Raw genomic sequence first — 25300 nt, forward strand, 5'->3', positions numbered from 1 at the left:
AGCCACCAATTGTGCAAGTTCTCCCACCTAAAAAGGTGACAGAGGCCTGTAATTGTCATCATAGGTATACCTCAACTATGAGAGACAAAATGTGGAAACGAATCCAGACAATCACATTGTCTGATTTTTGGCTCTAACAGACCTGTATCCTCTTTAACCACTTGCTAACCACCGCATGCCGATGTACGTCCAAACTTTGACGGTGGATATCGTTGTTATGTCAGCAGCTAGCAGCCATAACCCCGGTATCCCCGTTTTCGTGCGGCGGCCGGCTTTCTGATAAAAGTGGTCCCTGCGGCGAATTCACCACGAGATCACTTTTATCGGTGGCGGGAGAGCTCCCGCCCCGATCCGGTGCCCTCCGCCGCTTACCAGAGCCGATCGCGTCTTACTCCGTGCTGTGCCTGGAGACGAGTGAGGCTAAGATGGCGCCCACTCGTCTCCATGACACTGCTGGGCGGAAGCGAAGTCAAAATGTCATTTCCGCCCACGCCTCTTAAAGGCATATTTTTTTCAATGCCATTTTTTTGAGTGACTTTTTTTTTTTTTTTTTTTTTTTGATTGCATTTTAGTGTAAATATGAGATCTGAGGTCTTTTTGACCCCAGATCTCATATTTAAGAGGCCCTGTCATGCTTTTTTCTATTACAAGGGATGTTTACATTCCTTGTAATAGGAATAAAAGTGACACAATTTTTTTTTTAAACAGTGTAAAAATAAATAAAATAATGTAAAATAAATAATAAAAATAAATAAAAAAAAAAAAAACCCCCGTCCCGACCACCTCGAGCGCAGAAGCGAACGCATACGCGAGTAGCGCCCGCATATGAAAACGGTGGTCAAACCACACATGTGAGGTATCACCACAAACGGTAGAGCGAGAGCAATAATTCTAGCTCTAGACCTCCTCTGTAACGCAATAGCTAGACTTTTGTTATAGCAATGAGAAGCATTCTCACAGGTCTGCACAATAAAAGATGGATACATTTCCACATTTGAAGCGTGACATGTTGGGTATCAATTTACTTGGCGTAACATTATATTTCACATTATAAAAAAAAATTGGGCTAACTTTACTGCTGTCTTATTTTTTTTATTCAAAAAAGTGATTTTTTTCCCAAAAAAGTGCGCTTATAAGACCGCTGCGCAAATACGGTGCAAAAAAAGTATTGCAACGACCGCCATTTTATTCTCTAGGGTGAAAAAAAAACATATATAATGTTTGGGGGTTCTAAGTAATTTTCTAGCAAAAAAAAACAGTTTTAAACATGTAAAAACCTAAAATCCAAAACGAGGCTAGTCCTTAAGTGGTTAAGAGGCTCCTCTGTCCTCCACTCATTACCTGTATTAATGGCACCTGTTTGAACTTGTTATCAGTATAAAAGGCACCTGTCCACAACCTCAATCAGTCACACTCCAAACTCCACTATGGTGAAGACCAAAGAGCTGTCAAAATTGTAGCCCTGCACCAGGCTGGGAAGACTGAATCTGCAATGGGCAAGCAGCTTGGTGTGAAGAAATCAACTGTGGGAACAATAATCAGAAAATGGAAGACATACAAGACCACTGATAATCTCCCTTGATCTGGGGCTCCACGCAAGATCTCACCCCATGGGGTCAAAAATGATCACAAGAACGGTGAGCAAATATCCCAGAACCACACAGGGGGACCTAGTGAATGACCTGCAGAGAGCTGGGACCAACATAGCAAAGGCTACCATCAGTAACACACTACACCGCCAGGGACTCAGATCCTGCAGTGCCAGACGTGTCCCCCTGCTTAAGCCAGTACATGTCTGGGCCTGTCTGAGGTTTGCTAGAGAGCATTTGGATTATCCAGTAGAGGATTGGGAGAATTTCATATGGTCAGATGAAACCAAAGTAGAACTGTTTGGCAGAAACACAACTCGTCGTGTTTGGAGGAGAGAGAATGCTGAGTTGCAACCAAAGAACACCATACCTACTGTGAAGCATGCGGGTGGCAACATCATGATTTGGGGCTGTTTCTCTGCAAGGGGAACAGGACGACTGATCCGTGTACATGAAAGAATGAATGGGGCCATGTATTGTGAGATTTTGAGTGCAAACCTCCTCCCATCAGCAAGGGCATTGAAGATGAAACGTGTCTGGGTCTTTCAGCATGACAATGATCCCAAACTCACTGCCTGGGCAATGAAGGAGAGGCTTCCTAAGAAGCATTTCAAGGTCCTGGAGTGGCCTAGCCAGTCTCCAGATCTCAACCCCATAGAAAACCTTTGGAGGGAGTTGAAAGTCCGTGTTGCCCAGCGACAGCCCCAAAACATCACTGCTCTAGAGGAGAAATGCATGGAGGAATGGGCCAACATACCAGCAACAGTGTGTGACAACCTTGTGAAGACTTACAGAAAATGTTTGACCTCTGTCATTGCCAACAAAGGATATATAACAAAGTATTGAGATGAACTTTTAATATTGACCAAATACTTATTTTCCACCATCATTTGCAAATAAATTCTTTCAAAAATTAGACAATGTGATTGTCTGGATTTGTTTCCATATTTTGTCTCTCATAGTTGAGGTATACCTATGATGACAATTACAGGCCTCTCTCATCTTTTTAAGTGGGAGAACTTGCACAATTGGTGGCTGACTAAATACTTTTTTGCCCCACTGTATATAACGCACATTTTTTTAAAATTCTGGTTAAAAAAAAAAAAATATATATATGTAGCCTGTAAAGCATTGCACCATATATATCTGTAAAGCATTGCACCCGTGATCAGCGTTTGGATGGAGGAATTCAGAGCAACCGCATTCAGAGCTTTTAGGGGTTAAAACAGGTGGTGAGCAGGCAACTAGACTTCCAGCAGTGGTAGTGAGGCAGTCAACAGCAAAGCCTTGTACACACAATTAGAAAGTCGAATAGCCGTACGCTTAACTGTACACTTTAACCACTTGCTTACTGGGCACCTAAACCTCCTTCCTGCCCAGACCAATTTTCAGCTTTTAGCGCTGTAACTCTTTGAATGACAACTGCGCGGTCATACAACACTGTACACAAATGAAATTTTTATCATTTTCTTCCCACTTTCTTTTGGTGGTATTTGATCACCTTTTCCAGGAAGGGAGGGGGGTGAGTAATAAGAGGGCCAGTGAGAGCTGCAGAGCTGGAGGTGTACCTCTGTGTAAATCCAGGAAGTGAACAGGCAGCAACTTCAGCTGCCCACAGTTAAAATGGCTGCAGCCAGACTCAGTGGAGGGAGATTTCTGCAGCATATTTGGCAAGTACAGAATCACAGTATATATAAAATAATATGCAAAGTGGTTGGAGGGAAGCTTCAGAATGGCAAAGATGTTTTTATCACAAATTATGTGAGCAGACTGCAGTTTCACTTTAAAGAGGATGTAACCTAAAAAAAAAAAATCCTGTCCCTTTAAAGCATGTTAGACCACATAGTGCTTGTGCTGTGTCAATTGTCTCTTTCTATGTTGTAATATACATGGTTGATCCTGCCTGTTCCTGTGTCCCCCCAGTGTCGCCGCCCCCCTACTCCATGCGCCCGCCCCCAATCTACATGCAGGGCTCCGGGCGCATGGATTTCCATGTTTTTTTTTTTTTTTTTTTTGAAGCACATGATTAGAGCCTGAGGCTCTAATTGGCTTCAACAAAGGATGTGAACCCACCCAGTTGTGTGACAATAGCAAATTAATATTTGCTATTGTCTTCCTGATTCTCCTCCCTGCGAATTAGGGAGTGGGTCCTGAGACCAGATTGGCCCGGGAGTCTTAGGACTCCCGGGCCAATCTGGTCTCAGGACCCACTTACTGTTTGGCCAGGAGGAGAAGCAATGGACCTGGAGCGAGGAGTAGCTGGAGTGAGGAGCAGCAGCCCTACCCAGGATCCCTGTCACCTACCGCCTTCCCGTCCGTCTCGGGGTGGGGGTGGCGTTGATTTGCCCCCCCAAAAAAATATTGAGCACCAGCTGCAACTGGTGTTCCTCTTAGTGTGCTGACCATGGTAATCATGGCTGCTGATCCATGATACCTTGGTCAATTTACGTGCCTCCATCAGCCTGCTGCTCTTCCTCTCCCCATCCCTCTCTGCCTGTCAGCTCGGGTGTCTGTGTGTGAGCCGTCTCCTCTGCCCCCCCCCCCCCACTTGCCGCTATTTCGTCTGTCAGTAAAGTTAGTGATTCCAGTTCCTGCCAGCCCCTCTGTAATAACAAGATGTGCTACACAGTGTGTGATTTTTTTTTTTTTTTATTATTTTTTTTAATTTTATTTTTTTTTTTGTATTCTGCAGTTAAATACCATTTTTCACATTGTCACGTGATCACCCAGCTGATGTCAGATGGGAAACTCAGCCCCTCCCACTGTAGTCCTTAGATCGGTGACCGCACATCAGCAATTTGAAAAATAGGTATTTAGCTGCAGAATTAAAACATTAAAAAAAAAACACACATGCTGTGTAGTACATCTTACTATTAAAGAGGGGCTAACAGGAATTGGGCCCCACTACATCAACCCTACTTTAAGTGGATACAAACATGCTTTGGACAAACGTAGATTCTTACCTAAAAAAGAAAAAAAACCCATACAAATAAAAAAAAAAAAATGGGACAGAGTTGATGGACCACTTTGGTCGTGACTCTTTTATGTTTCTATAACACCACCTGTCAAACACCTTCTGGATAGCGATCTCTTGTGGATCCCTCTTCAGGGGGCTACCACAAGGCTAAATGAGCCCGATGAATGCTGATACTCCCTCTCCCAGTCTAAGTGCTGCTGTACAGGGCATTACAGGAGGTTGATATTATCAGATATACAGGTACTTATGATATGTAAAAATATGTATCACCTTTTACTGAATACATACCTGAAATAAATGATAGTTGTTTATAGATGCTTGAAGTTCAGAAAATAAATGATATGTATAATCCGTTCCAACGCATTAATCAGGACAAGGGTTTTCTATACATTCCTGTGTGTCCTGCAGCTGTGTGTATATATACAGGATTCTATGTATGTATATAAAACTGTTTGCATTAAGAAGTACTGTATTTACTCCTATGGAGATTAGTGGACAGGTTTTTTTACAATTAACATTCTAGTTGTCTGTCTATAAGGTCCAGTACTGGTAAGAGTTTATACTGAGCATGTTGTCTTGACAGTTATTATATAGCACTTTACTATATGGACAAATGTTGATTTATTTATACAGTAAAGGCTATAAGCACAGATTTTTAATCTATTGTTTCTTTGATTATTAATAAATACATGCAGAGTCTTTGATACATAATGAAACAATGAAGCCCTAAACCCTTTGAGAATCCTACTCCGAGAATAATTACAACACCATAAGGCGTCATGCATGGCTCCCCGGTGTTTTCTGGGCCTGGGGAGCCATATGTGCCATGTACAGCCACCGGTACAAGTGAGTGGTTGTGCCCGGGTGAATGCCGATGGCTTCTGCTTCTTCCCCAACATGAAAATGGTCCGATGGGTAAAATAAAGATCCTTATCATTGTGTTTGTTTTAAAAAGGGGCTGCAGTGGTGCAATTCCTATAGGCATGTAATGTGTCAAATGATTAAACAAGTAGATTAAAGAGTACGAGTCACACTTCGCATTCGGCAGTAGGTCACATGCCAGGATCACGTGAGCAAATTATTTGGAATCACCTCTTTTTCTTGCTATGAAAAAAAAGAATAAAAAGTCTTCTGCGGAGCTGTCCTCTGTAGTCCAAAGTCTGGGAATCACAGTGGTTACTTAGTTGCATAGTTAGGTGGAAAAAAGACACAAGTACATCTAATTCAACCATAAAAAAATAAATAAAAATAAAATAAAAAATATCATACAATGCCAAATATACACAATCCTATACCCACAGTTGATCCAGAGGAAGGCGAATAAACCCCCATCTAAGCATGATCCAATTTGCTCCAGCAGGGGAAAAAATTCCTTCCTGATCCCAGAGAGGCAATCGGATTTTCCCTGGATCAACTTTACCTATAAATGTTAGTACCCAGTTATATTATGTACATTTAGGAAAGAATTCAGGCCTTTCTCAAAGCAATCTACTGAGTTGGCCAGAACCACCTCTGGAGGGAGTCTATTCCACATTTTCACAGCTCTTACTGCGAAGAAAGCTTTCCGCATTTGGAGATGAAATCTCTTTTCCTCTAGACGTAAAGAGTGCCCCCTTGTCCTCTGTGTTGACCGTAAAGTGAATAACTCAAGTTCACTATATGGACCCCTTATATATTTATACATGGTAGAGCTGCACGATTAATCGTCAAGAATCGTTATCGCAAATGTTGCGATCTTGACAAAAGTGTTTCACGATTCTTGCTATGCAAAGAGTTCTCTCTGCTCTTCTGAAGCCACAGCAGTCAAAGGAAAGGAAGAAAAAAAACGGGCAGTCTGCCAAGAATCACAACATTCTTTAGCAGTGGAACTAAGTCTAAACATTGTAACAATTTGTCAAAGGAATAGACTTTGTGTGTAAGTGAGGAAAGTTCAACCACTTAAACACTAAACCTTTTTCTGTCATTTGTTGGTTTCAAGTTAGTCATTTTTTTTACTAGAAAGTTACTTGGAACCCCCAAACATATTGTATATATATATATATATATATATATATATATATATATATATATATATATATATATATATATATATATATATTTAGTAGAGTCCCTAGAGAATGAAATGGTGGTTGTTGCAATATTTTATGTCACACTGTATTTGCGCAGCGGTCTTTCAAATGCAGTTTTTTTTGGAAAAAATTACCAGTAAAGTTAGCCCAATTTTGTTTGTATAATGTGAAAGATTTTACGTTGCGAGAATCGCAATCTTTTTATTCTAAGCAAAAAATTGTGATTCTCATTTTGGCCAAAATTGTGCAGCTCTAATACATGTTGATCATATCCCCCCTTAATCTCCTCTTCTCAAGAGAAAATACATTCAGTTCCTCTAATCTTTCCTCATAGCTGAGCTCCTCAATGCCTCTTATCAGTTTGGTTGCCCTTCTCTGCACTTTCTCCAGTTCCCCGATATCCTTTTTGAGAACTGGTGCCCAAAACTGAACTGCATATTCCAGATGAGGTCTTACTAATGACTTGTACAGGGGCAAAATGATATCTCTCTCTCTGGAGTCCATACCTCTCTTAATACAAGAAAGAACTTTGCTCACTTTGGAAACCGCAGCTTGGCACTGCATGCTATTATTGAGGTTATGATCCACCAAAACCCCCAGATCCTTCTCCACTATGGATTCCCCCAGTTGTACTCCCCCTAGTATGTATGATGCATGCATATTCTTAGCCCCCAAGTGCATAACTTTACATTTCTCAACATTAAACCTCATCTGCCACATAGTCGCCCAATTAGACAGAGCATTGAGGTCGGCTTGTAAATTGGAGACATCCTGTAAGGACGTTATTCCACTGCATAGTTTAGTGTCATCTGCAAAGACTGAAATGTTACTTTTAATCCCAGACCCAATATCATTTATAAAGGTATTAAAAAGTAAGGGTCCCAGCACTGAACCTTGGGGTACACCACTGATAACCTTAGACCATTCAGAGTAAGAATCATAAACCACTACTCTCTGATTTACTAAAGGCAAATAGACTGTGTACTTTGCAGTTGCTCCAGAGCTTTCAGTAAATGAGGTAAAGCTTTATTTTGCAAAGAATACCCAATCGCGTGCAAGAAAAAAAAAGAAAACCGCTTTTTTTGGTTGTGTGTGATTGGATGATGGAAGTCAGCAGAGCTTCTGCTCAACTACTAAGATCTGGAGCAGGGATCTCCAAACTACAGCCCTCCAGCTGTTGGGGAACCACATGTCCCATGAGGCATTGTAATTCTCTGACATTCACAGACATGACTAGGCATGATGTAGTTCCTGAACAACTGGAGGGCCATAGTTTGGAGACCCCTGATCTGGAGCAACTGCTTTTGCAGTGTGCAACTGCATTTTGCAAAGTGCACAGTTTACTTACCATTAGTAAATCAATCATACAGTCTCTTGACACTAAGGTTGGTTTGATGTCATTAAAGACTGCAGAAAATCTGTTTTCAGCTGAAAAAAAAAAGTCTCACTCTTTCGCTGCTTCCTCTGCAGTGTGCAGGCCTGCTAGGCACAACATCCATTGGAGAATGTGCCAGTTGCATTTTGCCCTTCGGTTCCGTTTCTATGCTATGTGTGGTTCTCAACATAATATGGTTCATTATCAGTATGTTTTTCACTACGGTGAACTGCTGCATTCTGCGGTATCCTGCAGCACGTGAAGCGAGACTCCGGCGCCTCCGGTGTTAGAATCTGAATTCATATAGCAGTTTTTTTCTCTTTTAGGTCTCTACGAACTTTTACGATTAATTGCATAACAAATAAAAAAATAAAAAACAATAATGAGAGTCAACACAACAATGGATAGTTACTTATTTGTTATTTATTTTTTGTTTTGGATTGTTTGACCTTTAACCCATTCCTGAGTTTTTGGCTTGTTTTTTCATTGTTTTAGCCTTCGCTCAGGAATTTTAATTTAAATTTATTTGACATTATTGGTGATACTTGTTTGGATAAGATGTTGCATGTTTGTAACACTGTCCGTAACATTGTCTATAATTTTGTTTGTAACTATCCTTTCTGAGTAGTCTTGCAACCTGTTTTAGATCCAATATCTAGCACACACACACACACACACACACACAATACAATATATATATATATATAAAATATTTTTTTTATGCATGCAACATAGGTTTATACATGTGACTGGGAGATCTGATCACTATGCATGCACTTGAACCTCATGTTTATTTTCTTTGATTGTTTATATATATCTGTCTTTCGGGTTGCATGTGTACCTTTTAGAATATCCATTTACGCCATGTGAGGTTCGCACATTCATATACATATATATTTTCTTCTTTTTATACTTTATACTTTTTTGACATTTTTTCGTCTGTATGTGTGCGGCATCTCATGGTGTTATGGTCTAATTCTCTTTGGTGCTTTTACTACTCTAAGTATTCCACTATTGTGGTTTCACCTGCGGTGGGGAGACACGGCATCCAGCATTTGTTATATTCTTCATCATGTTGGTCAGTTTTGACTTATATTAACATGGCGTCCCAGCTTATACAACTTTGACGCTTTTATTTATTTATGTATATTGGTTTTGGATCAAAGTGGATGTTTTCTCTCCCCTTTCTGCAGGTGAAGGCTTTTTTATGGGATTATCTAATCTTTTTAATTGCACTGAGAGGGTGGGACGAGTATGGGGCGTATTGATTGGTTGCTCCACTTACGCACATACCCCCCCCCCCCTTTTTTACTTTGTCTATTTATACCACATTCTTATTGTTCCCTGCCAGCTACGAATAAGCATCCAATGATGTGAAACGCGTTAGCTATTCATCAACCCATGTCTCTTTGCATTTGTCTGTATCTTGGATTTTACCTTAATAAAGATGTCCTTATGCCAGAGTGTGGCTATCCAGGATTTCTTCTCACCTCACTGCCAGTTGCATTTTGTCGATACTGTTAGTAGTAAGGTGCCACCATTGTCAAAATCATCAGTGTGACATGGCCCTATGTGAGATCCATTTACGAGAAACGTCCTTAACTTTTTTTCCATATACATATGAAAGTAATCAACCCAATGTAAATCATCCATGCAGAAATCCCTTTTGAGTATGACTAAGATGAAGAGCAGACCATATTTAACAGTGTATACAAAAATTGAAAACCCTTCTACATACAATGTAAATGACAATACACCTGTTTTCTGGTGGTTTTCATGGCCCCTGCTTTGCTGGGTATTTGAGCATGTTTGTCTTTGTATATTCCATGTGTGGGCTGACCTTTTATATATCTAAATAATTGCATTTAAAATGTAAATTGTATAGCCACATTTACACTGTTTATTTTAGATTGTTGTATAAAACAGAAGACAGTGGCTTAGAAAATGCCAAGAAAAGGATGTTTTGAGTGAAAACAGTAAAACGTTTTAAAAGCGTGTGTGTATTTCAGTAAGAATGTAATATTTATATTGTTATACATGGACTATAAAGCAGAGTCAAACAATGGCTCCCCTGCTGTTGTTTAAACTGCAAATTCCAGCATGTTGTATTGGCTGTGCAACAGCTGGGGAGACAGCTTGGTAAGCATTGTATAAAGTAGAACCCCACACTAACAGATACATTAAAGTAATTGTAAATAATAACCTTGTAAAACAACTTATTCCATTTAAAATAAAGGCATTTTTGTATAGATATAAAAAAAAAAACAAAAACATAAATATATTTTTTTCCCTTTTTTATAAGTGATTACATTCCCTCTGTTCTCAGCTGCATAAGAGCTGGGAAAGGAGAAGCAGCAGTATACTGAGCTTCCCGGTGATAAGCTGTGCTGGGGGGTGTCAGGACAAGTCTGATCATTGCAACCTGAGTTCCCAGTATAGCTGGAGAACTGAACATGGTGTTTTCTCCTGCTTAGTGTGGTCAGTTTTTTAATGCAAAGCAAGGGGACTAGCACGATCATCAGGTATTTCACACATATGTAGCAATACAAAGAAAATAGGATACTTTCTCATACAAGTAACAAACGCTTTAACTATTTAACCACGTCAAGACCAGACTCCCCCCCCCCCCCCCCCCCCCCCTTCTTCTAGTCCAGGACATTTTTCAGAGCTGTCACTTTGAATAACAATTACTCAGTCATGCAATACTGTACCCAAATTAATTTTATATCTTTTTGTTTGTTTTTTGTTAGTTATAGCTTTCTTTTGGTGATTTTTTTATTTTTTGCTATATAAAGGAAAGAAGACTGACATTTTGAAAAAAAACAAACATTTTCTTAGCTTTTGTTATAAAATTTAGCAAATAAATAATCTTTCTTCAGAAATTTGGGTCGAACTGTTTTCTGCTACATTTCTTTGGAAAAATAATAAAACAAGTCAGTGTATATTATTTAGTCTGTGTGAAAGTTATAGTCTACAGATGATTGGGTATACGAGTATATTTGCAAACTGATCATTCCTGATGTACTAACTGCCCATCTTAAAGTGGATATAAAAAACCCACTCTCATCTTTTCTGAACTACTGCCCTAGTGGTTATCTATAAGGATACACATGCCTCCTGCATGTATCCTCACCTGTCAAATGTCTCCCCTCTGTCTGTTATGAGACCCCAAAAACTGCAGATTCTGTGGGTGGGTCTGTTGTCCGAATCTCGGTGGGTCAGTAGACTCCCCGCCCACCTTTAGGCTCGGTTCACACTGGGGCGACTTGTCAGGCGACCTAGTCGCCTGACAAGTCGCCTCCCGTTCTGTGCTATGGAACCGTTCTAATTGGAGCGACGCAAGTCGCTCCGACTTAGAAAAAGGTTCCTGTATTACTTTGGGGGCGACTTGGGGCGACTTGCATAGACTTCTATGCAGAAGTCGTCTCGCAAGTCGCCCCGCAGTCGTTTGCAAGTCGCCTCGCTGAGGCGACCTGCAAGTCGTGCCGCCCATGTGTGAACCGAGCCTTACACTCCCCTTGTCAACATGCATTTTCTCCTGTGTATTTTTTACACTGAAATTCTGCCATGATCACTAACATCCAGTCAAAACCCAGGAAAGTGACCTAAGCATGCCTAACCATGCTGAGGTATGGAGAAGCCAATCCTGAGAGAGCTGGAGAATTAAGAAGGGGGATGTGAAGTACACAGAATGTCTCCCTCACACTCATGCATGAGATATGTAAATCACCTATCACTCACAGCAAGGGGGAGAAACTGACTCCTATTTCTCTGTCCATTTTTATCTCACTGAAAAAAGATAGAGATTAATCCTCAGAGCTGGATTAACTCTTCGTAGCAAGACTGGGCAAAGATGACATGAAATTCTATACTCTACAAGGTGCAAGCCTTAATTTAAAAAAAAAAATCGGGTTTACATCCACTTTAAGGCCCCTTTCACACTGGGGCGGTTTGCAGGCGCTATTGCGCTAATAATAGCGCCTGAAAACCGACCCGAAACAGCCGCAGCTGTCTCGTGGTGCGCTAGCAGGACGGGAAAAAAAGTCCTGCTAGCGGCATCTTCGGAGCGGTGAAGGAGCGGTGTATATACCGTAATGCTCCTGCCCATTGAAATCAATGGGACAGCGCGGCTATACCGCTGGCAAAGCGCCTCTGCTGAGGCGCTTTGCGGTGGTTTTTAATCCTTTCTCGGCCGCTAGTGGGGGGTAAAGCCAAATACCGACGGTAAAGTGCCGCTTGCAGTAGCGGCACTTTACCACTGACGGGGCCTAATTCTTGAGACCCTAAAATGTCAGAACAGTACAAATACCCCCCAAATGACCCTTTTTTGGAAAGTAGATAGTCTAGGTATTAGTAAGAGGCATGGCGAGGTTTTTTTTTTTTTTTTTCACAAAGGTGTCATTTTAACAAGTTTTCTCACACACAGTATAGGCAATTACATCCCAAAACACATTCTTCTATGCCTCCCTAATTTCCTGACTATCCATCATATTTCTTAAATTGTTGAAGTTATTTTCTGAAAGGCATAGCGAGTCTTTAGAAAATTGTCATTTTTCTGCCACAAATTTTTGGAAAATGCTGGAAAGAAAAGTAAGATCTTTCTCGCACACAGCGTTGGCATACTTAGAATTACAACCCAAAACACATTTTTACTACTCCTCTCAAGTATGGCGATACCACATGTGTGAGACTTTTTCACTGTTTGGACTGATTATGTACCATACAGCCAATTGTGTCTAAACCAAGTGGCCAGGGAATATACAGTTTACCCTAGCCTACTGGTACATGGCTGCCCCCCAGGAATGTCATATTCACTGGCCAGCAAGTGGCTGAAGAGAAGAACAAGAGTACCTGTGGCTCCAGGAGTGCGGTTGTCCGCAGGGGTTCGCTGGGACTGGTGTTCTGAAGGCAACACTGCACTGGTGTGGTGCTTATCAGGAACACTGTTACTGGCTGCACTGGTGGGGTGACAGTGGTACTTGTGTAGTGGCGATCAAGAGCACTGTTGCTGGCTTACACTGGTTTGGTGATACTGGGACTGGTGTGGCTAAAATCAGGGACACTGTTGCTGGCTTACTATGATGTGGTAACACTGCAACCAGTGCCGGCTGGTGGTCAAAATTTTGGCAGGTCAAAATCGATCAGGAGCCCCCCCCCACTCTCATAGGGAAACATTGAATTTGACAGGTTATGCGACTCACAAGTCGGATCCCATGTTGTAACAGTGTGAACCAAGCCTAATACGTATATTGCTTCTTTAAAACAAAGTTTTGTTTTGGTGATGTTGTCTTCCAACAATTTTTATTTAAAATGCAATCCATAGACAAAAAGTAAACAAAACTGAACAATAAAAATTTTACTTTTTTCTATTTTGATCAGTGTTAGTTTATAAAGATATTGTTGTGTAGGTACAAAGTATGCATTTTATTCTATAATTTGTCAGTTTAAAATGACACTATAAAAATACAAAATAAAACTATGATTGTGGTACAAAGCCATTGAAAATTATTTACAAATATAGTTTTTTTTTTTTTTTTTTTTTTTTTTTTTACTTTTGTGCTTTTTTTAAATGCAACACTAAACAAAAAACAAAAATTAAAACAAGTTTTAAGGTTCCATGGACACTGGCATTTTTTTAAGCTAAAAAAATGCTGGAAAAAATGCTGGTAATAGCTTTTTGTAGTAGTGTTTTGCCTTAGCGTTTTATTAGTGTTTTTTCAGTTCCTTTAAAAAAAAATAAAAAAAGGGGGGGGGGGGGGGGGAAGAAACTGAAAAATGCTATTTGTAGTTTTTAGGAGTGTTTAGCAGCGTTTCTGCTGGGACTCTGCTAAACCTTTTTTTTTCTGCTCCTAGACGCTGAAGCTCAAAAACCGCTAATAGCCTAAAGTAGTGTGTGCATGGACACATAGGATAACACTATTTTGCATCTAGGACAGGGATGTGCAATTAGCGGACCTCCAGCTGTTGCAAAACTACAAGTCCCATCATGCCTCTGCCTCTGAGTGTCATGCTTGTGGATGTCAGAGTCTTGCTATGCCTCATGGGACTTGTAGTTCTGCAACAGCTGGAGGTCTGCTAATTGCATATCCCTGATCTAGGAGCCTAATAAAAAAAAATAAATAACCAGGAAAATAAGTTAAAGCGGAGTTCCACCCCGAAAATCTTTTTTTTCATAATCAGACTCCTAAATCTATAAAAAAACGTTTGGAGGAAATTTTTTTTTTTATACTTACCAGAATCGCCCTGTTGCTATGTAGTCCTCTTAATCTGCCACTTCCTGGTCCGTGGAGCTCTTCCTCACTTCCTCCCTCGCCTGTGCTCCTGGAAAATGATGGAGTCTTTGGGCAGTACTGTGATCAAAAATCGCATTATTTCCTGACAGGAAATGACGCGATTTAGGGTGCATCACAGCGCCGAGATGTGTTTATCTATGTTGCCATAACAACAGGACGGGACCTTTCTCTGTCGCCGCCTGTTGTTATGGCAACTTTAGAAACAATCGGCGCTACGGCCGCCGGTGAATCGCGCATGCGCGAGAACGAGAGGTGCATGCTGGTTACCCAGCATGCACCTCTCCTAAGCTTATGCCAGAAGAGTTATTGATTGGGCTTCACATGTCCACAATCATGATGGCATCGGCCACACCAGGAGGGACAAACTTATGAGTGTTAAAATTATATCTTAGCAATATCTATTATTAACAATGTATAATCTTTTTTTTATTTAATAATGAATTATGCTAAGATCCAAAAAAAAAAAGTGACCGGAAATCCGCTTTAAGGAGGAGTTAATTTAGGCTGATTATGGTGAAAGGTTAATAAGGTCCTAAATAGGAACACATTTTTTAAATATATATACACTTTTTAGATGATCTGTTTTTGACAGCAGTAGCTTCTACAGCTCCTGTATTTACACATCAACTCAACAAAAACTAGGAATTTCCCACAAGTGCATGGAGGGAGGTGGGGAGGCGGCATTGGGGCAGAAGGATGGAGAGTGACTGCGCCTGCCCTGTGTACTTTGATAATATTTTTTTAAATTTGGTAACACAATAGGACGGAACTGAGCGGTGACATATTTACACCGGCTCAGATGAGCAGCGGTTTTGTGGTGGGCTGTCCATTACCTTTTGTGCTTTTTGTACCTATTTGCTTTTAATAAACACTTTATTAGAAAATACCACACAGCATGGGAAAAACACAAGTTGTGAGTGATATTGGTGCTGCTGCCCCATTTGAAATACAATATGGGAAGGTTCCCCCAGTGGGGTTCTTCCGCAGCAGGGTTAGTAGATTAAAGAAATAAGTTGTTAAAAAAGGTTGTCTATTGAAAAGTTATCATCGTAACATGAACACATTGCCATTAAAATATGAGCTCTGGTCAAGGGGATATATTGCCATTCAAAAGTACACAAAGAATGCAAACATAAAATTATACACAGCATTATGTTTCAAATGTCTGTTGTATAGGATTACTGACGTGTTTCGACCTGAATAGTCAAGGCCTTCCTCAGGGGTAGGGTTTCCTGTTAAAAATTTTGTATTTTTAGCATTTTAATTATCAACATATTAAACAAAGAGGGTTTTTCATGTGTACAGTATATGAGAAATTTACATGGGATATAATTACCTATAAAGGGTATAAATGGAAAGTCTCCTAACCAGAGTTCCTCTAAAATTGGTTGCATGATCTTTGGCCACTCCCATTTCTTTCATCTACTAACCCTGCTGCAGAAAAACCCCACTGGGGGAACCTTCCCATATTGTAGAAAATACTACACTTCATGTGATTTCCTCTGTTCCTCTTTGCATCCAAAACCTTATATTGTGGCTTGTCATGAATATTGCTGTATATATTAAGGAGAGAGACATCTATCCTGCCTGGGACCAGCTTATGGAGGTTTGGTATGGTGTGTGGCCATTACCATTACAAGCGAGAGAGCTGGTCATCCTTCCTGGGATGAGATAAAGCTTTATAGGACTTCCTTTTGTATTGAGGTCTTATTTTCTGCAGGTTGGTGGTATAAGCACTGGATGCGGTGAAAAGATTTCAACATTTATTTCATCACAGTGGACTTTTTTGAATAATTACTTTGAGAGTTTTTCATGATTGGTTATATTGACAGTTAAAGTTTTTTTAACATACAGAATTGCTCTTTATTGAGTATATGATTGATATATAAACAGCAGGCATCTAGATGAAACATAACAGATAAAGAGGGAAGTCATCCCATCGATTGAGCCATAGCAATACATCACAAAGTAAGACATAAGGAACGCAGACTTACAATTGCCAGCAAAAGAATGAAAATCTGTAAAAAAAAAAAAGCATCCCATTCGGGGACAGACATTAAGCACTCCAACCGTGCTTGCCAGATTTTTTCATATTTCTGGGGACAATTCCTAATGATGTATGTCAATTTGTACATAGGCAACACCCCATTTATGGTAGATTCCCAAGAGGATAATGTGGGAGGGGAGAGGGAAGCCCACCTAAAAAAGTATTTCTTTTTTGGTATAATACAATAAGTAGGATATCAATAACTTAGCATTTGATAGTTAAAGTTTAATTGTGAACAGCGCAACATGATAGTCTATGGGAATGTTTGACCATTCTTTCAGAAGCACATTTGTGAGGTCAGGCACTGATGTTGGACGAGAAGGCCTGGCTCGCAGTCTCTGCTCCAGTTCATCCCAAAGTATTCTATCGGGTTGATGTGAGGACTCTGTGCAGGCCAGCCAAGTCCCTTCACCTCAAACTCACTCATCCATGTCTTTATGGACCTTGTTTGTGCACTGGTGCACAGTCATGTTGGAAAAGGAAGGGGCAAGCCCCAAACTGATCCCACAAACTTGAGAGCATGAGATTGTCCAAAATGTCTTGGTATGCTGACGCCTTAAGAGTTCCCTTCACTGGAACTAAGGGGCCAAGCCCAACCCCTGAAAAACAACCCCACACCCTAATCAGCCTCCACCAAATCATTTGAACTAGTGCACAAAGCAAGGTCCATAAAGACATGAATAAACGAGTTTGGGGTAGAAGAAATTGACTGGCCAGCACAGAGTCCTGACGTCAACCCAATAGAACACCTTTGGGATGAATAAGAGCTTAGACTGTGAGCCAGGCCTTCTTGTCTACATCAGTGCCTGACCTCACAAATGCTCTTCTGAAAGAATGGTCAAACATTCCAATAGACACACTCCTAAACCTTATGGACAGCCTTCCCAGAAGAGTTAAAGCTGTTATAGCTGCACATGGTGAGCCAACTCAATATTGAACCCTACGGACTAAGACTGGGATGCCATTAAAGTTCATGTGCTTGTAAAAGCAGACATTCCAATTATTAGGGATCTAGGGCTAGAATCTCGCTCTACCGATCACGGTGATACCTCACATGTGTGGTTTGAACACCGTTTTCATATGCGGGCGCTACTCACATATGCGTTCGCTTCTGCACGCAAGCTTGGCGGGATGGGGCGCGTTTTAAAAATGTTGTTTTTTTTAATTTTTTTTTTTTACCTTTTTTATTTTAACACAATAACGTTGTTTTAATTTGCACAAGTACAGAACACAAATGAAAATTCTGTACTCTACAATACAATGATGTATAGCGCGTTGTTCCGTTCGGGTGGGGAGAGCTGGTAGTAAGTCCAAGTGGTCGTTAAATGGGCAAGTCTTTAAACGAGGAGTATCTGTATACATTTTTGTTTTCACTAAGTGCAGTTAATTGGTTTATTGGTCCTATTTGAAACCTATTGATGTACTTTAGCCGTTAAAATTAGCTGCAAATTTGATCTGTAGAAATACATTAATGGCTCACCTAAGCAAAGATACTTTTGTGAACATGCACACAGCTGGAGGCAAAGTTCCTCCATGGATGTACACGAGGCCAGGCAAAGTTTGTGTTGTACTTCTTTCTATTAGTGTCCTGTCCAGAACTTCCTCATTAGCCCATATGTAAATGCTCTCCTGTGCTCTAGTTACACAGAATGTTTGCCAACGTCTGCAGCTCCCCGCTGTGTACAATAATAACAACTTGGCAGAGATAATTGCATATGAATATACAGTGTATATACACACACCGAATCACAGAGAGCTTGATATTCTGTCTGTGGAAGTTGATTATTACTTAATTATAGCTGGTTAGAGTGAAAGTGATGAAAGTAAGATGACATAGTATGTACGTGGCAGGATTAGAGTTGTGAATAAATATGGAGCGATCACCTTAGAAAACATGCTGCTTGGCTCCCATTCCTATCTGTATATTCTCCCATACAGCTATATATTCACACTGTGGGGTTCACAAATGGTTAACACATGCAATATTTGTATTTTTGGGGGTGGGGAAATATTTTCATGCAATATTAATATAAGATGCAGTTCAGAATTTGAGGTAAAGACAGCGAGTTCAGTAAATTTTTATGGTAAATATTGGAAAAAATGTAGATAATTCATTAAACTTCACAAAGGAAAAACAACCCTTTCGGTATCTCATGGTGTAGGCCCCACATGCCCTTCTTACAGCCCACTAGTCCTCTGCATATGGCCTGCAAGCTACTGGGCACCGTTTAGGCAGCAGGGTGGGAGCTGGGTGATGAAACGCTCTCTGTGTTCAAGTACCCACCACTGAAAGGAGGACTGGACATTGAGGTGGAGCTATCTCTGCCCACAGTACACGTCCTAACCTGGGGAGAATGAGAGAGCAGCATGGGAGCTTGTGATCAGGTAAGTGATCACCTATTGGGTGCGGGGCGGGCTAACTTTCATTCCCATGGTAACCAATGCTTGCTTTCACTGCTTAGACCAACAATAGCGAGGGGAGGATGATTAACTTCCACTGCCACTGATGGGTGAATAACGGGGGGTAAACTTTTACTTGTACTGACCACCAATGTGCAGTTGGGGTTCATTTTACTGCCAGTGAACACCAATGGTGGGGGAGGTAATAATACTGAAACCAGTGCTGGGGGGTATTATTGCAGCCACTTTTGGAGGTTCTTATTGCAATCGCTGACACTAATTCAACTAAAAGTTGATTTTACTTATTAGATCACTTGTTCTGTATTTAGAAAAGCTAAATGCAAAAAAAAAAAAAAAATCACTAAAATAACATAAAAACTGTAAATGTATGTACTAAATATCTGACTATTTAAAGTGTTACTAAACTCAGGAGGACCCTGCATTCACTACTATATATCTGGTCTCCCACTGCTAAATACTTTTTCTTATCAGCATTGTATAGCGATCCTTTGACTTCTATCAGTGTCGGGTTAAGCTTGTAGGAGGTGTTTTCATACTCCTTTTTGACTGTCCTATGGGGCTGCAGGACCCCTGACCCTCTGTCTGGACAGTGCTGGCCCTGTGCAGATCACATAAACCCTCCCAAGAACAAAAAAAACTCTCCAGCAATACACACCAAGACTCTGTTCTATTAGGAGATAGTTTGGGAACTGTGGAAGAAGGGGAGGATCAGAGAAGACAGGATCAAACAGCCTTTTTACACAACGCACATAACACCTTAGGTTCCACAGTGAGTAGAGCAAGTATGCTTTACTGCAGTGGTCATCAACCCTGTCCTCAGGGCCCACTAAGGGTCGGTTCACACTAGGACGACTTGTCAGGCAACTTAGCCGCCTGACAAGTAGCGTCCCGTTCTGTACAATGGAACCGTTCTAATCGGAGCGATGCAAGTCGCACCGACTTAGAAAAAGGTTCCTGTACTACTTTGGGGGCGACTTGCATAGACTTCTATATAGAAGTCGTTTTGCAAGTCGCCGCCCCTGTCGTGTCCAGGTCGCCTGAGGCAGTCGCGCTGCAGGTCGCGCTGCCTCATTGTGAACCGGGGCTTACAGGCCAGATTTGCAAGATAACTGAAATACATCACAGGTGATCTCATTTGCTGCTCAGTGATTGCAGTATTCTAGTTTGCATCTCCCCAAGGTAATACATAAAACCTGGCCTGTTAGTGGGCCCTGAGGACAGGGTTGATGACCACTGCTTTACTGCATATACAGACTGATTTTATTGTTGTGGGTTTAGTAATGCCCCGTACACCCGATCTGAAAATCAGACGATAGGTTGTCCATTTTTATTGCATGCTAGTCTTATATCGAACATGAAGAGCTTACTAAAGTTACGGAAATTCTCATACGACAGAATAAAAAATCGGAAGTGATGTCATGTGCTGTATTGTATTTTTGGATGACAACTGTACTGAATAAACGAAAATCGTACGATCTGGTATCGTACGAGAATAATTTTCGTGCTTGTCCGATTGGATAATATTGGATGAATGTCGTGATTGGCTCTCGAAAGCTCTGTACTAATGATCCAATTATTGTACGATTGCTTCGAAAGCGGTGTTTTTCATACGATTTTCGGATCGTGTGTATGGGCCATAACACTTTTTAATGTGTTCATTAAATGACACATGTGCGTTTATAATTGATTTCTTTTTGATTCACTAATTAAAAATATTTTGCATGAGGAAAAACTCATGTGGCATTTCTCTTAGTGAATTGACCCCTGCATTTGTTTATGGATCTGCAACGTCCACTGTTTCTTCTATTTCTAATGAGGGGTCCATTGTTTGCATAAGTAGTTGTAGGCAGTGTGGGAGTTTGGTGTCAAATGCCAGAGACTGGCAACATGCAAGGCCACAAAATTATTGTTATAGATTATTCTCACTTGGCCTATAGGCAGAAAAATTGAATTTTTCCTTAAAGGGGCACCGAATATCTAAAGAAATGTCGTTCTTCTGGCTACCAGCTATAAAAGTTACTGGCTCTCAAACCCCTGCAGTGGGGGGTCAGCCACCTGTAGATTGGGATCTACCAATAGATTGCGGACAGGTGACTGGTAGATCGCAGTCTGGGTTTCCTGACCCTCCATTCCAGAGCCGGTGGTAAGCAATTTTTTCGCTGACAAATTCTGTTGTTGGCATTTCAATCATAATGGCACCATGGTTGATATGGTGTCAGGGTGATCGAAGCGTATTGTTTCTATTGTTACATTCTGATATATAATGAAGTGGTTCAACTCGCCATAATGCAGAATCAGTGGGAGCCCTGGGAGTGTCACTTGCCACATCTCCTGCCACCAGATGCAGCATGTCACTTGCCACCGTCGCATGTCACCAGATGCAGCTTTTTAACTTGCCACTGTCACCTGCCACTATATGTGGATTGTCACTTGCCATGTTGCCTGTTACCAGATGTGGATTGTCACTTGCCGCTTAACCTGCCACAATTTGCAGATTGCCACGTCACCTGCCACCATTTGCAAATTGTCACTTGCCACGTCACCTGCCACCATTTGCAGATTGTCACTTGCCACGTCACCTGCCACCTGATGCGGATTGTCACTTGCCACATCACCTGCCACCATTTGCAGACTGTCACTTGCCAAGTCACCTGCCACCATTAGCAGATTGTCACTTGCTACGTCAACCTGCCACTAGATGTGGGTTGTTACTTGCCAACTAATGTGGATTGTCACTGGCCATGCCAGCCAGTGCCACCAAATATGCATTGTTTCTGCATTGGTGGCAGGCTGGCAGCACTGGTCCATTTAGTGAGGGCGGGAGAGTGGAAATGCGCGGCGGGCAGTGAGAGATGATGTAATCTCTCTGCTCCCCGCCGCACCACCGACATTGAAGAGGCCAGCGTTGTGAGGGCGAAAGAGCTCTGATGTGTGGTGGGCGTGAGAGATGATGTCATCTCTCTGCTCCCCGCCGCACATCGCTCCCACATTGAAGTGGCCCGGCTGTGAGGGCGGAAGAGTGGTGACATGGAGAGGGCAGAGAATGATGATGTCATCTCTGCTCATCCACCCGCTCGTCTCTCTCCTCTCATCCACCTCTAATGCAGCCCGCCGCAGATGCGACCTGCTGGTTAGGCAGGGACCCTGCGGCAAGAGACTCGGGGCTTTGGGCTCCAGATTCGGGGATACAGCCTCAATAGCCACCCCCTGGCGACGCCTATGGCTAGAGGTCTCCAGAGTGGTGCCAGCAACAGGAAAGAAGAGATCCTCAGGTCAGTATGAAACAATATACTGGGCATAATAGTGTAGGGCTGCTTTCACACGGATGTGCTGCGGCTTACCCACATTGCGGGTGCAGTGCAGTGTACTTGCAGCTTTCCTGCAGGTTTGCTACACTTAGCTATAGACTTCTATTATATCCTGCAGGTTTGCTACACTTAGCTATAGACTTCTATTATATCCTGCAGGTTTGCTGCACTTAGCCATAGACTTCTATTATATCCTGCTGTTTCGTCACCCCCTACTTTACGTGCGAACGAGCCCTAAGGTGCTGTTGCTGAATGCAACTAAGGTCTCATTCACAAGTGCAGCTCCTCTGAAAAGCGATATTAGTGTGTGTTGATAGGTAGTGAGGGGGCGATATGTTGCCTTCTCGCCACCTGATTTAAACCCATGATTGCTGTGCAATGCACGCCTTTGCGGCACGTTAGTACTGCAATTAGAGACTTAAATCGGGTGTGAGGAGACAAAACTGTGCCCGGTGATCTTTGACTTCTTCCATGTTGTTTGATAGCTCTCCACCTCTTTAAGGCTGCCTACCCATGCCCTACAGTATAGACAGGAATACGTACAAAATTTCTCTGCTCCCGAAGCAGCACCACAGCCACCTTTTTATTGCCCCCTGCCTGTTGACCAGATACCTGGAGTGCGTTGACGGGCCAGGGAACCCACCCACTCTTTCCTTGGCCAGATTACCCTTATAAAGCAGACATTTTCCCAGTCCTGACCATTCCCTGGGTCATCTAGGGCTGTGTGTCACAACACAAATAGATGTTAAAATGGGCCATAGCTTAGTCATTTTTTTTTTTGTTCATTAGCAGGTTGAGCAAAAAAAAAAAAAAAAAAGACTTGATTCCCCCATCCGCACACTCGATGGCTATGTAGGCACCCTACCCGCTGCGTTATTGTATTCTGACAGTGGAGAGGCTTCCCTACTCTAAAAATGCACTGATCAGCGCTGCCAGCTAAAGCCTGTGGCATTGATCAAGCAAGGAAAATCTGACAGGCTGGTTGTACAGAAGTCAATCCTTAAATTGACTTCTGTACAACCAGGGTGCCCACATATGGATCATAACTAGGCCAGTCCCTGCTGAAACAGCTGAATTTTCGACTTAAGGCTTTCACAATAACTATATGACTATTTTGTTTCAAAACAATACTTTTACTATATCTAGTAAAAACAGCTTTTTATAGAATTTCTGCAACCAAAATGAGAAATAAATATATTTCTTTAAAGCTGAAGTTTAATCCGTGTTATGTTTTGCCTTCCCTGGTTCCTCTTTTCTTCCATTATCAACATGCAAATTAAATTTTTAAATAAAACCTTTCTGTTTTTATTACATACAGTACTTTATTTTAGACCAACAAATATCATTGGGTCTCTATGCTTCTGTATGGAATGCAGGCAGATCATGGCAGGCGGAAGGGGTGGCATGGTGCTGTATATAGTTTTCTAAAAACACCACAGCACCCGGACTCCTTTCAAGAATCCTCAGCACTGATGCAAGCAGTAAACTGGCTCTTGGGAGGAGTTACGCGAATATCAAAACGCTTTGATGAGAGGGTGTCTGTCTGGAGGAGTGGATGTTCCTAGGCAGACCGCATTAGCCTGCAGACCACCCTAGAGCTTCCATAATTGAAAGTGAATTCCACTGAATGAAAGGGGCGGGGCAGGTTAAATCAGGCTGGAAAAAAAGCTGGATGTTCTCCAGCCAGGAAATGAGATGGACTCTATCTGACTTGCAGTGGCTTCTAATGCACACTGTGTGACGCTCACAGTATACAATGTAATCGGAGGAAGTGCTTTCAGTATAAGAGGACCTGAGATGTACTTTTTGCCCATTTTACTATCCACCAAAAATGTGTCATTCCTATGCATTTTTGTTAGTTAGATCCACTTCTTTATGCCCTTTATTCTTGCCCGACAGGCATGAATAAAAACCAAGAGTACTCAAAGTGGTTGTAAACTCTTACATATACCCAATGAAGGGACTATCCTTTGTGTGATACACAGAGATGAAAACAATCATCTCTCATAAGTTGTACCTGTCAGTCTGTAGTATTCTCTTCTCTACATTCATTCAAAATGTAGAATTTATAAGCTTCTCTGAGTTGAAAAAAAAGCTCAGTGAGGAGAGGTCTGAGAGCTGATTGGAGGGAAGAGACACACTGTACCCAGCACACAGGGACAGAGGCGAGGCTGTCAATCAGCTGGAGGTCCTTCCCATGTCACCAGTATTCTCTTGGTGTCAGTAAAACTTGTCGGAAGTGATTCATCCTGATAGCAGAGGAACAAGACAGCAGACAGAAATGACACTTCATGCTCTTAATTAAGACAAGTACACACTCTAGAGGGATATGCTTTGTTCATATTTCATTTCCGAGGTTTACAACCACATAGACATAGTTTTGATGATGGCGGAACCTTAGACTGTGGTGCATGGGGGAGAAGGAGAAGACAATGTGGGGATCGGGTAAGGAAATCTACTTTTCCATGCTCTCTAGATCTAAACAAGCAATGTAGATGCAGCCCTGCCCCAATAGAGTATTTTTTAAGTTTCCTGGAGCTTGGCCTTAATGGACAAGTCTATTTTAAATAAATTAAATGATAGCTTCATGGGCCTATTGCAGACATCCCAAGTCTCCAGCAAGGTGCGGGAGTCTCCCGCATTTCTGCTGCGGCTCCCGCACACCCGCAAGCACCTCCCGATCTCCCGGGAATGATCTGTCCGGCGGGGAACAGCTGTGAACACTGATCTGCTTTGTATAGATTTTTAGCTGACAGCCACTTCTCCTTCTTTCCTGCGGCTGTCGTCTAAAAAGCTATACAGGGAGATCGATGCTCACAGCAGTTCTCCGCAGCACCGTTCATTCCCTGCTGTTCCCTGTGTGCTGCTCCCCCAGCCCCCTCCATGTCCTCCTCTGCCCCCCCCCCCCCGTTCTCCTCTAGCCCCCGTGCTCTCCTCAGCCGCTACTGTTCTCTGCCCCCCCTCATCCCCCGCAGCCCACTCCCCTCCTCTCCTCTCCCACCAGATGGGGGGGGGGGGGGGGGACTTCTTGAAATTGGACACAGTGAGCGAGATCACTCCTGTGATAACTGAGCAGAGTAAACTGTGTCTGCTCAGTTTATGAATGAACAGGAGCCTCTGTGTCCTGTTCATTCATCTTTAGTGCTGAGAAAGGGACTGGGGAACCTGTGTCCTCTGTCCCTTTGTCTGTCTCAAAGGGGAGATGTCGGGGGTCTATTTTG

At 42.0% G+C, this 25300-nt stretch overlaps 1 protein-coding gene across 3 annotated transcripts in view; it reads left to right on the plus strand.

Annotated features, from left to right (window-relative positions):
• The window catches only part of ELMO1 (engulfment and cell motility 1), a 546685-nt gene that overhangs the window by 13114 nt on the left and 508271 nt on the right, over positions 1 to 25300 (plus strand). The gene's annotated exons all lie outside the window — the stretch shown is intronic.

Source organism: Aquarana catesbeiana, linkage group LG05 (assembly GCF_042186555.1).
Source record: "Aquarana catesbeiana isolate 2022-GZ linkage group LG05, ASM4218655v1, whole genome shotgun sequence".
Classification (NCBI taxonomy): domain Eukaryota; kingdom Metazoa; phylum Chordata; class Amphibia; order Anura; family Ranidae; genus Aquarana; species Aquarana catesbeiana.